The 12,800-nt window shown below is 47.5% G+C and overlaps 8 non-coding genes and 1 pseudogene across 8 annotated transcripts in view; all 9 read left to right on the top strand.

The window, feature by feature from the left end:
- LOC147188183 (5S ribosomal RNA) overlaps window positions 1–35 on the top strand; it is a 119-nt gene extending 84 nt beyond the window's left edge. The window contains exon 1 of the ribosomal RNA XR_015098091.1: window positions 1–35. This exon is cut by the window's left edge and continues 84 nt beyond it. This is a non-coding gene — a ribosomal RNA (5S ribosomal RNA).
- A 364-nt stretch (window positions 36–399) lies between these two features.
- LOC147188182 (5S ribosomal RNA) lies at window positions 400–518 on the top strand. Its single transcript, XR_015098440.1, has one exon. It is a non-coding gene; the product is annotated as a 5S ribosomal RNA (ribosomal RNA).
- Window positions 519–882: 364 nt separating this feature from the next.
- On the top strand, window positions 883–1,001 carry LOC147188181 (5S ribosomal RNA; annotated as a pseudogene).
- Window positions 1,002–1,364: 363 nt separating this feature from the next.
- On the top strand, window positions 1,365–1,483 carry LOC147188180 (5S ribosomal RNA). Its single transcript, XR_015098080.1, has one exon. It is a non-coding gene; the product is annotated as a 5S ribosomal RNA (ribosomal RNA).
- A 363-nt stretch (window positions 1,484–1,846) lies between these two features.
- Window positions 1,847–1,965, top strand: LOC147188179 (5S ribosomal RNA). Its single transcript, XR_015098047.1, has one exon. It is a non-coding gene; the product is annotated as a 5S ribosomal RNA (ribosomal RNA).
- A 480-nt stretch (window positions 1,966–2,445) lies between these two features.
- On the top strand, window positions 2,446–2,564 carry LOC147188178 (5S ribosomal RNA). Its single transcript, XR_015098068.1, has one exon. It is a non-coding gene; the product is annotated as a 5S ribosomal RNA (ribosomal RNA).
- Window positions 2,565–2,928: 364 nt separating this feature from the next.
- On the top strand, window positions 2,929–3,047 carry LOC147188177 (5S ribosomal RNA). The gene has a single exon (XR_015098056.1). It is a non-coding gene; the product is annotated as a 5S ribosomal RNA (ribosomal RNA).
- A 482-nt stretch (window positions 3,048–3,529) lies between these two features.
- LOC147188176 (5S ribosomal RNA) lies at window positions 3,530–3,648 on the top strand. Its single transcript, XR_015097894.1, has one exon. It is a non-coding gene; the product is annotated as a 5S ribosomal RNA (ribosomal RNA).
- Window positions 3,649–4,011: 363 nt separating this feature from the next.
- Window positions 4,012–4,130, top strand: LOC147188175 (5S ribosomal RNA). The gene has a single exon (XR_015098044.1). It is a non-coding gene; the product is annotated as a 5S ribosomal RNA (ribosomal RNA).
- The last annotated feature ends 8,670 nt before the right edge of the window (window positions 4,131–12,800 follow it).

Below are 12,800 nucleotides of genomic sequence, written 5' to 3'. Positions count from 1 at the left end.
GGGAGACCGCCTGGGAATACCAGGTGCTGTAAGCTTTTGCACCCACGTGAACACTCTTTCACGTTATTTCGCGCTACCTTTTCTCCACTTTTTTCACCTCAGCCTTAACTGGGGGACCCACAACGTTGAACTGATATTTTTAAATCTCTTATTGATGTGTTGCACCTCCACTGGAAAAGCAAAATTTTGCAACAGACATCAAGTACCGAGGAGCTGCGTGCTCGCAGCGGACCGTATGCGAGCCTGACAGGCTGAGCGCTCAAACCACCACGGGAGCGGGCCCCTCCTTCGTGCACTCGGGAGGAGGTGAATAAATGAAAAAAATTCACCCCACCACTCCGCCCCCGACCCGGAACTGCCTTGTCAGCTATAAAGGGGACAATTTTCACTTCTTTTCTCGCTTACGGCCATACTACCCTGAGAACGCCCGATCTCGTCCGATCTCGGAAGCTCAGCAGGGTCGGGCCTGGTTAGTACTTGGATGGGAGACCGCCTGGGAATACCAAGTGCTGTAAGCTTTTGCACCCACGTGAACACTCTTTCACGTTATTTCGCGCTACCTTTTCTCCACTTTTTTCACCTCAGCCTTAACTGGGGGACCCACAACGTTGAACTGATATTTTTAAATCTCTTATTGATGTGTTGCACCTCCGCTGGAAAAGCACACTTTTGCAACAGACATCAAGTACCGAGGAGCTGCGTGCTCGCAGCGGACCGTATGCGAGCCTGACAGGCTGAGCGCTCAAACCACCACGGGAGCGGGCCCCTCCTTCGTGCACTCGGGAGGAGGTGAATAAATGAAAAAAATTCACCCCACCAATCCACCCCCGACCCGGAAGTGCCCTGTCAGCTATAAAAGGGACAATTTTCACTTTTTATCTCGCTTAAGGCCATACTACCCTGAGAACGCCAAATCTCGTCCGATCTCGGAAGCTAAGCAGGGTCGGGCCTGGTTAGTACTTGGATGGGAGACCGCCTGGGAATACCAGGTGCTGTAAGCTTTTGCACCCACGTGAACCCTCTTTCACGTTATTTCGCGCTTCCTTTTCTCCACTTTTTCACCTCAGCCTTAACTGGGAGAGCCACAACGTTGAACTGACATTTTTAAATCTCTTATTGATGTGTTGCACCTCCGCTGGAAAAGCACACTTTTGCAACAGACATCAAGTACCGAGGAGCTGCGTGCTCGCAGCGGACCGTATGCGAGCCTGACAGGCTGAGCGCTCAAACCACCACGGGAGCGGGCCCCTCCTTCGTGCACTCGGGAGGAGGTGAATAAATGAAAAAAATTCACCCCACCACTCCACCCCCGACCCGGAAGTGCCCTGTCAGCTATAAAAGGGACAATTTTCACTTCTTTTCTCGCTTACGGCCATACTACCCTGAGAACGCCCGATCTCGTCCGATCTCGGAAGCTAAGCAGGGTCGGGCCTGGTTAGTACTTGGATGGGAGACCGCCTGGGAATACCAGGTGCTGTAAGCTTTTGCACCCACGTGAACCCTCTTTCACGTTATTTCGCGCTTCCTTTTCTCCACATTTTCACCTCAGCCTTAACTGGGAGAGCCACAACGTTGAACTGATATATTTAAATCTCTTATTGATGTGTTGCACCTCCGCTGGAAAAGCACACTTTTGCAACAGACATCAAGTACCGAGGAGCTGCGTGCTCGCAGCGGACCGTATGCGAGCCTGACAGGCTGAGCGCTCAAACCACCACGGGAGCGGGCCCCTCCTTCGTGCACTCGGGAGGAGGTGAATAAATGAAAAAAATTCACCCCACCACTCCACCCCCGACCCGGTAGTGCCCTGTCTGCTATAAAGGGGACAATTTTCACGTTTTCCCTCCCTTACGGCCATACTACCCTGAGAACGCCCGATCTCGTCCGATCTCGGAAGCTAAGCAGGGTCGGGCCTGGTTAGTACTTGGATGGGAGACCGCCTGGGAATACCAGGTGCTGTAAGCTTTTGCACCCAACTCCAATTCACAACACAAATCACTGCTCTTGCCTAAAATTTTGGCTTTCATTTGTCATTCAACTTTCACTTATCCTGTGTTTTGAAATCGTTTCCTTCAAGTTGATTTGACAGATCAACGTCTCTTTGGAATAAAATAATGTCCAACAGAGGGAGCCGTCTGCACGCTGCTCGGTCATGATAGCACTTGGACAAGAAGCAGCTTGGGATTTCCGCCTGCTGGATGCTTTTGCACCTCCACTGGAAAAGCAAAATTTTGCAACAGACATCAAGTACCGAGGAGCTGCGTGCTCGCAGCGGACCGTATGCGAGCCTGACAGGCTGAGCGCTCAAACCACCACGGGAGCGGGCCCCTCCTTCGTGCACTCGCGAGGAGGTGAATAAATGAAAAAAAATCACCCCACTACTCCGCCCCCGACCCGGAAGTGCCCTGTCAGCTATAAAAGGGACAATTTTCACTTTTTTTTCTCGCTTACGGCCATACTACCCTGAGAACGCCCGATCTCGTCCGATCTCGGAAGCTAAGCAGGGTCGGGCCTGGTTAGTACTTGGATGGGAGACCGCCTGGGAATACCAGGTGCTGTAAGCTTTTGCACCCACGTGAACACTCTTTCACGTTATTTCGCGCTACCTTTTCTCCACTTTTTTCACCTCAGCCTTAACTGGGGGACCCACAACGTTGAACTGATATTTTTAAATCTCTTATTGATGTGTTGCACCTCCGCTGGAAAAGCACACTTTTGCAACAGACATCAAGTACCGAGGAGCTGCGTGCTCGCAGCGGGCCGTATGCGAGCCTGACAGGCTGAGCGCTCAAACCACCACGGGAGCGGGCCCCTCCTTCGTGCACTCGCGAGGAGGTGAATAAATGAAAAAAATTGACCCCACTACTGCGCCCCCGACCCGGAAGTGCCCTGTCAGCTATAAAGGGGACAATTTTCACCTCTCTTCTCGCTTACGGCCATACTACCCTGAGAACGCCCGATCTCGTCCGATCTCGGAAGCTAAGCAGGGTCGGGCCTGGTTAGTACTTGGATGGGAGACCGCCTGGGAATACCAGGTGCTGTAAGCTTTTGCACCCACCTCCAATTCACAACACAAATCACTGCTCTTGCCTAAAATTTTGGCTTTCATTTGTCATTCAACTTTCACTTATCCTGTGTTTTGAAATCGTTTCCTTCAAGTTGATTTGACAGATCAACGTCTCTTTGGAATAAAATAATGTCCAACAGAGGGAGCCGTCTGCACGCTGCTCGGTCATGATAGCACTTGGACAAGAAGCAGCTTGGGATTTCCGCCTGCTGCATGCTTTTGCACCTCCACTGGAAAAGCAAATTTTTGCAACAGACATCAAGTACCGAGGAGCTGCGTGCTCACAGCGGACCGTATGCGAGCCTGACAGGCTGAGCGCTCAAACCACCACGGGAGCGGGCCCCTCCTTCGTGCACCCGCGAGGAGGTGAATAAATAAAAAAAAAAATTCACCCCACTACTCCGCCCCCGACCCGGAAGTGCCCTGTCAGCTGTAAAGGGGACAATTTTAACTTCTTTTCTCGCTTACGGCCATACTACCCTGAGAACGCCCGATCTCGTCCGATCTCGGAAGCTAAGCAGGGTCGGGCCTGGTTAGTACTTGGATGGGAGACCGCCTGGGAATACCAGGTGCTGTAGGCTTTTGCACCCACGTGAACACTCTTTCACGTTATTTCGCGCTACCTTTTCTCCACTTTTTCACCTCAGCCTTAACTGGGAGAGACACAACGTTGAACTGACATTTTTAAATCTCTTATTGATGTGTTGCACCTCCACTGGAAAAGCAAAATTTTGCATTAGACATCAAGTACCGAGGAGCTGCGTGCTCGCAGCGGACCGTATGCGAGCCTGACAGGCTGAGCGCTCAAACCACCACGGGAGCGGGCCCCTCCTTCGTGCACTCGCGAGGAGGTGAATAAATGAAAAAAAATCACCCCACTACTCCGCCCCCGACCCGGAAGTTCCCTGTCAGCTATAAAGGGGACAATTTTCACTTCTTTTCTCGCTTACGGCCATACTACCCTGAGAACGCCCGATCTCGTCCGATCTCGGAAGCTAAGCAGGGTCGGGCCTGGTTAGTACTTGGATGGGAGACCGCCTGGGAATACCAGGTGCTGTAAGCTTTTGCATCCAATTCACAACACAAATCACTGCTCTTGCCTAAAATTTTGGCTTTCATTTGTCATTCAACTTTCACTTATCCTGTGTTTTGAAATCGTTTCCTTCAAGTTGATTTGACAGATCAACGTCTCTTTGGAATAAAATAATGTCCAACAGAGGGAGCCGTCTGCACGGGGCTCGGTCATGATAGCACTTGGACAAGAAGCAGCTTGGGATTTCCGCCTGCTGGATGCTTTTGCACCTCCACTGGAAAAGCAAATTTTTGCAACAGACATCAAGTACCGAGGAGCTGCGTGCTCGCAGCGGACCGTATGCGAGCCTGACAGGCTGAGCGCTCAAACCACCACGGGAGCGGGCCCCTCCTTCGTGCACCCGCGAGGAGGTGAATAAATAAAAAAAAAATTCACCCCACTACTCCGCCCTCGACCCGGAAGTGCCCTGTCAGCTATAAAGGGGACAATTTTAACTTCTTTTCTCGCTTACGGCCATACTACCCTGAGAAAGCCCGATCTCGTCCGATCTCGGAAGCTAAGTGTAACCCAGCCTTGATAAGGCTGTTATTTTATTGTTTGTTCTGGAGGGTGATATTTGTTTGTGATACTGCTGTTTCCGAGGGACAATGAACGCACCGCACCGCAGCGCTCGGAGCGAGGACCCGTTAGCGAGAGAGACAGAAACATTCTCGCACTTTTCCCAGGCGGGTCGAAACGAAAGAACGATAAATGAAAACTAGTCCTTGAACCTCTACCTGTACAAGATAGTAAGTTAAATCCTGTGGCAATCTTTCTTTTTTTTCTTCTCAAGGCAAGAGAAGGGTTTAGAAGCGATAACGTTCCTGGCTGTTTTTTTTTTGGGACTCATAGACCATCAGAAGATTGGACTACGTAGTCTGGAGATTGGATGCCACGTGGGACGTTGGTGAAGGACATCTTGGACTTCAAAGCCACCCGTCCGCTGGAGGGTGGTAGGACAGTTGAAAGGATTTCCCTCTTTTTTTTGTTGAATCTGAGATCTCAGTCGTTTTTTTATGGGTCAGATCTGATACCCAAAAAACAATTGATAAGAACTGATAACAATTTAACTTACTGTATGTTTTTTTTTCATTTCATCTTTATGCATTCTGGTTCAGTTTCCCATCTACTCCTATTGTAAATATTCACCCAATATATTTTTTTATAAAAACCTCAGTCAGTGTGTCTTCTTCCTGTTGGAGGTTTCCCCTTGACTCTAACTAGAGTCTGCTGTTGCCAATCTCGCTGTGACCTTAAGTAGTGCACCCTAACTCAAATAGATTTGATAGATTGACACACTTCCCCTTGACTGACAACTTAATAGAAGGGTGCCACTAGTAGCTGCACCTAGGGTGGCTACACTATTTGGCGAGCCAGCCAGGAGATTGGCATAGCAGCTTAGTTACCTCCAACGCAACCCCAAAGACACAGGTGACAGGTTAGTCTATTTGATTTTCTTTGCAAAGAAAAAAATGGATCTTTGTGAACGATTTGGAATTGATGGTCAGAAAACCTTGTTTGTTACAGGGGTTGAACAAATTTGCACCGATGATAACATTTCTGATGTGTTTGTGATAAATGGCAAAATAGCTCAGGTCATTCGAGTTCCTGATGAGTTACATCAGCCTAAAGGCAGAACTCTTGTTGTCTATGAATCAGAACAGGCTATTCTGAAAATTGATCCATTGACTTTAGGGGGACTTGTAAGCCCTGTCGATCCAAGTTCAGTTTGGACTTCTAAAACTGTTAGAGACATCACTCAAGGCGAGATGGGCAAAGAAGTGGCCCGTCGATACCTTAGGGAACTTGAGTCTATGGGGAGTAGTGGGAAGGTTGGCTTCCTTAGCTTTCTTCAAAGTGAATCACAGACAGACCCCACACCAAAGATTGCAACACAATCGAATGACGACCAGAATGTTGACACTGCCACTCACTATTCCGATCGAAGTGAACCAATGGAACCCAGTAGCGCTTTTAGCCCTAGGAATGTCCGCATAGATGAGAGCCTTTACAACCCTCCTCATGTTCAGAAGGTAGTAGTTGAGCACATTGTACGTAGTGAGCCAACTCACACATCACACACGAGAATACGCACTTTCTCAGGTCGAAGTCCTAGGCCCAACGGTGAAGTGGATTATGAGACATGGCGCAGCCAAGTCGATCTCTTACTCAGTGACTCTTCTTTGACTGATGCACACAAGGTGAGGAGGATCCTTGAGAGCTTGCTCAGCCCTGCTTCTGAAATTGTAAAGCCCCTTGGTGTCACTGCGTCACCAAACACTTATGTCGATCAGCTAGAATCTGCTTTCGGTGTTGTCGAGGATGGAGAAGAACTCTTCACTTCCTTTCTTTGCTCGAACCAAAACAGCGGAGAAAAATCCTCTGCTTTCTTGAGCCGCCTCCACAGTCTTCTCACCAGAGTAATTTTTAGAGGGGGAGCAGCTGCTACGAATGCAGATGGGCTGCTCCTTAAACAATTTATTCGGGGTTGCTGGGACCAGAGTTTGATAATAGGTCTCCAACTTGAAGGGAAAAAGGGTTCTCCTCCCTCATTCCCTGACCTCCTTCTCATGTTGAGGACAGAAGAAGACCGACGGTCAGCCAAGTTTGATCGTATGAAGAAACATTTGGGTACAACAAAGGCTGCTGCACATGCCCACTCTGCATTTGGCATTCCAGTCTTTGACCAAGTACCGCTTGTAGGCCCCACTTCATCAGATAACGAAACTGTGAAACTTGATTTGAAAATCAATGAACTCATGAGACAAGTCGATAAGTTGAGCAAAAAAGAGAGAGACACCACCCTACTGACAAACACCGCTGTATCCCCACAACCCATTGAGCAACCCCCAAATGAAACTGCTAAACTTGAAAATCAAATTGCTGAATTGACCAGACAAGTTCAAATACTTGTCCAGAACCAGAAGGTTACATGCAAATCCGAACCCCCCAATCCGAAGGAGTTCTCGGCTGTAAATATGAGACAAACACAGGCCTCTACAAGAATCCCTGGAATGCCTCGTGCATGGTTTTGTTTCAAGTGTGGGGAAGGAAATCATATAGCAGTCCATTGCACGAATGAGCCAAATCCCACGCTTGTCAAGAAAAGGAATGCAGAGTTAAAGAAGAAACAAGCAGACTTTGCTGCAAGACAAACTACAGCTCCTTTTCCTTTAAACTAGTGACAGCTCCTGCGGTGGGACGTCCAGGAGTTGAAACCCTTGATTCTCTGAGTCCCAAATCCCTGGGCATTGAATGCCAAACCCAACCTGTTGACATTTTTAACCCTCAATTGATGTTACCCCAAGGTCTTATAGGGCCACGCTGTGCAGCCTCTGTACTTGTTGAAGGTACGCCATGCGAATCCATAATAGATTCCGGTTCACAAGTGACGACAATTTCTGAAACTTTTCACAAAGAGCACCTTTCCCATCTTCTCATCCAACCCATCCACACTATTCTTGAGATTGAAGGAGCTGGAGGACAAAATGTCCCATACTTAGGCTACATTCAAACGAACATTTCGTTTCCACAGCACATAGCGGGAAAAGAGCAGCAATTGGTCGTACTCGCACTTGTGGTTCCTGAATGCCACTTCAACAGTAGAATCCCACTACTGATTGGGACAAACGTGCTTTTGCGACTCCATGAGCAATTAGTGGAGCAAAATGGGCCCAAGTTTATTCAGATCTTACCTTCTAAACAGTTTGCAATGATCCTCCAACATGTTGCCCAGGCACAGAGAAGTGATACTCATTCCTACCCTGTCATGCTGCATAGTAAGAAGCCAATCACAATCCTTGCAAACCAAAAATTGTGCCTTATGGGGATTGTGAGATTAGGACGGAAGAACCAGAACACAAGATTTGTGCTTGAACAGCATGACCAGTACAGATTACCAGGAGGACTGCTAATCGAATCGACTTTAGTGGACATCCCCTTTAGGGCCAGTACCAAAGTACCGGTCATAGTGCATAATGTGAGCGAACATAGTGTGACATTACGGCCAACTAGTGTCGTGGCTCAAGCTTGTGCAGCCCAGCTGGTTTCCCCTTTAGAATCTGTGCAAGCTCAGTTTTCCCCAAGTCAACCGGAACAGGAAACCAATAGACCCCCATTCAGTCTTGATGAGTCTCCCATCCCATGTGAATGGAAAGAGCGCATCCAGAAAAAGCTACAATCTATTTCTGAAGTTTTTGCCCTTGATGAAATGTCGTATGGCCACACCACTGCTGTAAAACATCAGATCCGGTTACATGATGAGACACCTTTCAAAGAAAGACCAAGACCTATCCACCCAAGTGACAGAGAAGCAGTGAAGCAGCATCTCAGACAGTTACTCGATGCTGGAATAATTCGTGAGTCTCAAAGCCCTTTCGCTTCACCCATTGTCTTAGTTAAGAAAAAGAATGGCTCAATTCGCCTATGCATAGACTATCGCAAGCTAAATATGAGGACCATTAGAGATGCATACGCCCTACCGAATATTGAAGAGACCTTTGCAGCTCTCAGTGGAGCAAAGTGGTTCTCTGTCATGGACCTTAAGTCTGGCTATTATCAAGTCGAAGTAGCCGAAGAGGACAAGCCTAAGACGGCTTTCGTGTGCCCCCTTGGCTTCTATGAGTTTAACAGGATGCCACAAGGCGTCACAAATGCTCCAGGCACTTTCCAACGCCTCATGGAGAAGTGTGTTGGTGACCTCCACCTCAACGAAGTGCTTGTTTTTCTGGACGATCTAATTGTGTTCTCAGACACATTAGAGGAGCACGAAAACAGGTTAATGAAGGTGTTGTCACGTCTCAGAGACTATGGACTCAAGTTGTCCCCAGAAAAGTGCCAACTCTTTCGAGATTCAGTGAAATACTTAGGACATGTTGTGGATGCACGTGGAGTTCATACCGATCCTGACAAAATCTCAGCTTTGAAAACCTGGCCACGTCCATCTACTTTCAAAGAATTGAAGGTTTTTCTAGGCTTCGCTGGATACTATCGCCGTTTTGTTGAAGGATACTCCAAGATAACTAAACCCCTTAACCGCCTCACTGCAAACTATCATCCACCAAAGAAACGAGGAAAGATTTACAAACGAGAGCCATCCCAGTTGTCCCGTCGTCCCAATCACTCACTTGCTGACCTCTGGACTCCAGAGTGTGAGACAGCTTTTCATTCGATCATTGAGAAACTTACCTCAGCACCTATTCTCGCTTTTGCAGACCCACAACTTCCATACATACTACACACTGACGCTTGTCAGGATGGTTTGGGAGCTGTGCTGTATCAACAGCAGGGAGGGAAGCTTCGAGCAGTTGCTTATGCTAGTCGGGGGCTTTCCAAAAGTGAACAAAATTATCCCACACATAAACTTGAATTCTTGGCCCTCAAGTGGGCCGTATGCGACAAGTTTAATGATTACCTGTATGGTTCCTCTTTTGTTGTCCTGACTGATAATAATCCCCTAACATATGTCTTGACAAGTGCCAAACTGGATGCAGCTGGACATAGATGGTTGGCTGCCTTGTCTACGTATCATTTCACCATTAAGTACCGGGCAGGTCAAGCAAACAAAGATGCTGATGGCTTGTCCCGGCGGCCACAAGAGCCACCTCATGAAGATGAGGCCCTTTGCAAGGAGAGAACTCGAATTAATGACATGAAAGAACGCCTCATTGAGGCATCCAACCAAGTAGACCATGGAACTTTCACTGCATTGTGTCAGCGCCATTCTGTTCCATTTCCATCAGAACCGGTTGTTGTTGTGGAGTCCCTAGCTATTGACCCTTCAGCAGTTCCTGAAGCCTATGGGGAAGACGTCTTGCCCTCAATGACAGATGCCGATTGGCGCACAGAACAAGGAGCTGACCCTTCTATTGCTCGCGTCATTACCTTGTTAGAAGGAGGTGTGAAACCTGGACCCAAGGAAATGAAGCGTGAATCTACTGATGTTAAAGCCATGCTAAACCAATGGAACAAACTGGAGCTCAGTAATGGAGTGTTATATCGCAAGTGTAAAGACAAAGATTCACCTGTCTACCAGTTGGTATTACCTCATCAGTACCGTGAAAGAGCCTTGCGAGGTGTACATGATGAGATTGGTCACCTTGGCTTTGACCGTGCCCTACATCTTGCACGAGCTAGGTTTTACTGGCCAAAAATGGCAATGTCCATTGAAGACAAATGCAAAAGATGTCCCCGATGTGTCATGAGGAAGGGGATTCCCCAGAGGGCTGCTCCACTGGAGAACATCCATGCAACTTATCCCCTTGAATTAGTGTGTATGGATTACTTGTCCATTGAGCCAGACAGTCGAGACACAAGAAATGTGTTAGTATTGACGGATCATTTTACGAAATTTGCCATAGCAGTGCCTACGAGAGACCAGAGAGCTAAGACGGTAGCTAAAGCTCTTTGGGATAATTTGATCATTCCATATGGCTTCCCTTGTCGCCTGCTCAGTGATCAAGGCAGAGACTTCGAATCTAAGTTAGTCAAGGAGCTTTGTGAGTTCGTCGGGGTAAAAAAGATTCGTACCACTCCATATCATCCCCGGGCAAACCCAGTAGAACGCTATAATCGGACCCTGCTCGACATGTTGGGCACATTAGAGGAAAAGGACAAATCCCATTGGCGAGACTTTGTGAAGCCCTTGACACATGCCTACAATTGTACAAAAAATGACACAACAGGTTATTCCCCATATGAACTAATGTTCGGCAGGCAGCCTCGATTGCCCATTGATCTTGTCCTTGGTACTTACCCCGGTAAAAGTGGCCCCAAATCACATGCAGATTATGTCAGAACTCTTCGTGACAACCTCCAGGAGAGCTACGCTCTTGCTTCCGAACACTCGAAGAAGATGGGTGAGAAGAATAAAACACGGTTTGACAAAAAGGTAAGGGCTGCTGAGCTCTATGTCGGTGACAGAGTCCTGGTAAGGAATGTTAACATCAGAGGAAAACACAAACTTGCAGACCGTTGGGAACGAACCATTCACACAGTTGTAAGACGCATCAGAGACAGTCCTGTTTATGTTGTTAAACCAGAAACCGGAGATGGCCCTCACCGCACTTTACACAGGGATTTACTTCTCCCTTGTGGGTTCTTACCTGTTGTGGACCAAAGTGAATCAGATCCTCAAGGAGGAAATTTGAGAAAGATTTGGACACGAAGCAAAAGAAGCAAGATGAAAACCATCGACGGTGATGCTGAAGCAGTGTACAGTGACATAGAAGAGAGTGATGAAGAGGACACTTATATTGGCTCGTGGGAGCCACAGATAATCACGAAGGGCCCCTATGTCCAAACTGAAAAGTTTCCCCCAAAATCTCAAGCTCCTACACATATTCAACCCAGAGCGTCACCTTCTGATATTGCAGTGCCAGACAGATCGACACTTGACTTTGAAAAATTTGACAAGGCCTCACAACATGAGATTCCTGGTTTGGGTAGTGGTGAGTTATCATCCACAGACGCTAGATGTCCAGACCAGGTTGAAGTTGATATCCAAAAACCTCACATGACAAACACCCCGACTGACAGGGTTTCCATTCCATCAGACTCTAGACCTATTGCTGAGGCTATCGAACTTGATGATGTTGACGTAGAGACGGTAGGCTTGCGACGCTCTGGTAGAGAAAGACGTCGACCTAAAAAGTTTACCTATGATGAGTTGGGAGAGCCACTGAGCTTAGCCATTAATTCTTTTATACAAGCTTTATGTGTTGCGTTCTCGAAGGCTGCAGCATTGCCTTCATAATGTCCAGGATGGGTAACGGGGCATGAAGGGACTCATGCCGTTTAGAGGGGGAGAGTGTAACCCAGCCTTGATAAGGCTGTTATTTTATTGTTTGTTCTGGAGGGTGATATTTGTTTGTGATACTGCTGTTTCCGAGGGACAATGAACGCACCGCACCGCAGCGCTCGGAGCGAGGACCCGTTAGCGAGAGAGACAGAAACATTCTCGCACTTTTCCCAGGCGGGTCGAAACGAAAGAACGATAAATGAAAACTAGTCCTTGAACCTCTACCTGTACAAGATAGTAAGTTAAATCCTGTGGCAATCTTTCTTTTTTTTCTTCTCAAGGCAAGAGAAGGGTTTAGAAGCGATAACGTTCCTGGCTGTTTTTTTTTTGGGACTCATAGACCATCAGAAGATTGGACTACGTAGTCTGGAGATTGGATGCCACGTGGGACGTTGGTGAAGGACATCTTGGACTTCAAAGCCACCCGTCCGCTGGAGGGTGGTAGGACAGTTGAAAGGATTTCCCTCTTTTTTTTGTTGAATCTGAGATCTCAGTCGTTTTTTTATGGGTCAGATCTGATACCCAAAAAACAATTGATAAGAACTGATAACAATTTAACTTACTGTATGTTTTTTTTTCATTTCATCTTTATGCATTCTGGTTCAGTTTCCCATCTACTCCTATTGTAAATATTCACCCAATATATTTTTTTATAAAAACCTCAGTCAGTGTGTCTTCTTCCTGTTGGAGGTTTCCCCTTGACTCTAACTAGAGTCTGCTGTTGCCAATCTCGCTGTGACCTTAAGTAGTGCACCCTAACTCAAATAGATTTGATAGATTGACACACTTCCCCTTGACTGACAACTTAATAGAAGGGTGCCACTAGTAGCTGCACCTAGGGTGGCTACATAAGCAGGGTCGGG

This window comes from Hippocampus guttulatus, chromosome 20 (assembly GCF_054856545.1).
Source record: "Hippocampus guttulatus isolate MCC_2025c chromosome 20, RoL_Hgut_1.0, whole genome shotgun sequence".
Taxonomy (NCBI): Eukaryota; Metazoa; Chordata; class Actinopteri; order Syngnathiformes; family Syngnathidae; genus Hippocampus; species Hippocampus guttulatus.
Note: the sequence above shows the minus strand (reverse complement) of the source record. Positions and strands in the feature narration are given on the sequence as shown.